This window comes from Branchiostoma floridae, chromosome 11 (assembly GCF_000003815.2).
Source record: "Branchiostoma floridae strain S238N-H82 chromosome 11, Bfl_VNyyK, whole genome shotgun sequence".
NCBI classification, from domain to species: Eukaryota; Metazoa; Chordata; class Leptocardii; order Amphioxiformes; family Branchiostomatidae; genus Branchiostoma; species Branchiostoma floridae.
The window spans coordinates 20,990,768-20,993,272 of NC_049989.1; positions in this window are offsets into that span (position 1 = coordinate 20,990,768).

Sequence of the window (2,505 nt, forward strand, 5' to 3'; positions counted from 1 at the left end):
GGGGGGGGGGGGGGGTGGTGAGGGGGTAGGGGGTGTTGGTAGGGGGTAGGGGGTGCGGGTTGCGTGAATTCATCCCACGGCGTTCAACCGTGACCACGTTTCAAAACTTCCATCTATCACTATCATATATCATGTTTGTTTGCAACAATATTCACATAAATCATATCTTACACTGTCTTATTTCGCATCTTAAGACGCTACCTTAAGGCTCAATGACTTAAAGGCTGAAGACTATCTTACACAAGACACGTAAAGAGTTCCTTTGCAACACAACAGTCGTTTCACGAGCCTGCGTCTGGGGCCGGTGAACTTGTGCGACGATCCCGTTGTTGCCTGGCAACAGGAGTTTTTTAAAGCTTTCTACAGGTGGGAAGTTTTTGTTTTTCTTAGAGATTGTTCTCAAGAAACTACGGTACTTAAAGTGTCTTTGGACCTGTCCATCCAGTCTCGGTGGTTTTGCGCAAGGAAAGCCTTGTCGTGTCCGGGTTGGTGTGTGCTGAGCTACTCCTCAAGTCTCTCCTCCGTCCCGTCTGACGGAGACGTCAATCATCTCGGAGCCTTGACAACCTGCTCCCGTGGCGGGAAATGTGGGTGCATACGTCATCAACATGGCGGACGTTCGTACAGGCACGTAGCACGGCTAGCACCAGTCGATTGTCTGTAGAACACGGGAAATAATAAATCAATAAAAAAAAATGTTTTACACTAAATAAAACATCGTCTGTATTTCCTACTCATTATTTACTACGCATTATATTAATAAACTGAATGCATGTTACGTGCAGTATGGCGCAAACAATAAGAATATAGGGCAATCACAATCAGAGATGGCAGATTTCACCCATCAATGTAGCACTGCATTGTAGTAAGAATAGAACCAAATTTTACATGAATGGCACCACAGACAAAAATAGCAGCATTGGGGATATGCGCTGTATTGTGTATACTGGTAACCGTGCACAACACACACGCAAGTAGACAAGCCAAAAACAATGTTTCAGTCCCCTGGGGTGAGGTAACTACAACAGAAACATAAAACCAAAAACAACACTATCGGCGTCTATAGCTATAAAACTAAAATAATAGACACTTTATAAGTTTACAGATCACTGCCTCATTCGATCACACCACGGGTTAAGGCTATTCAATGGTAATTCCTAAATTGAAATCAAAAATAAGCAAGATCGCACATAACATAAAACATATGATTCACGTATGGCTATTTTACACAAGAAAGAGCGATCCACTCTATGCGTGTTCAGGAGTGTTATAGTCCTTGGAAAAAAATTGATTAAAGTAGCTGAAAAACAAATACGTAATATCAGATGACGGGTCAGGTTTCACCGATTGCACATGTCGTCGCGATCGCGTGCGCAAATATTAGATATAATCTAGCCTGGAGACCAGACTGTTTCCAGGGCTAGCGCCCTTAAATGCTATTTTCTCGGCTACAGGACGAATATGTTACCTAGGCAATTTTGTCACAGCTTCTGAGTTAGACTTGAACAATTACTTTCCAATGTGTTTTAGGCGTTTTTGTAGGGCTTTCTATTTGTACTTTTGTCTGTTTGTACTTGTCGGATTTCCTTCATGTCCGCCGGCCAAACGAAGAAACAGTACAAAACAGATCTAGAAAGTCCGCCTAAAAAATAGAACAAAAACAGAAAACAGGACAAAACAGAAAGTCCGCCGAAAAAAAAACGCCTAAAAAGCCTCTGCTTGGAAAGTGCTGAACAACAAGGCTTCAGGATCTAAAAGGAGTCAAGATTTCCTCGGGGTAGACTGGCCCTGGAATCGAGGGGCCGACCTGTGTAGGCCCTTGAAGCAGTCTGGCACCCAGGCTATATCATAACGTTAGATATTGCATCATTAAACGCAACAGTGTGTTATGATCGCGCCATGGAATCTGATGTTTTTCTCGCGGCAAAACGCGTCACGTCAGACATGCTAATTCTCAAGGTAAGGGGGCGGGGCGGGATGGATGATGCTTGGATGGTTAATATGGCTTACTGAATACGGAAAAAACGTAATATCAACACAGGGTGAATGGATGCTGTACAATTACTAGACACGACTGTTGAAAATAGAAATAGCGCAATGTACCAACTTCCAGACAAGCGAATTTTCGACGGTGAGAAACAAGGTCAGCTGCAGGATTTAAGTATTTTTTTCTGCAAGTAAATTTCAAGCAGCGAATGTACACGTATTGATGTAATTTTAGGGCTTATTTTGAAAATGAAAACTGGGCAAAACACGACGCGCACGGTCTGTTCTGGAGGATGAAAAAAGAGGCTGATAAAAAAACCTAAACAACAAGAATATTTCAGAACCACTAGTGCTATCAAGAGAAGAAGAAAAAGGATACTGACAACCGTATCAAATGAAAAAAAACAGTGGCTTTGGTTAACCTCTTTCAAGAAATCGTTTGCCTCCCCCCCCCCCCCCCAAGCACAACCCCCAACCCCCAACCCCTCCCAAAACCCTCAAACAAAACCCACCTTTAAC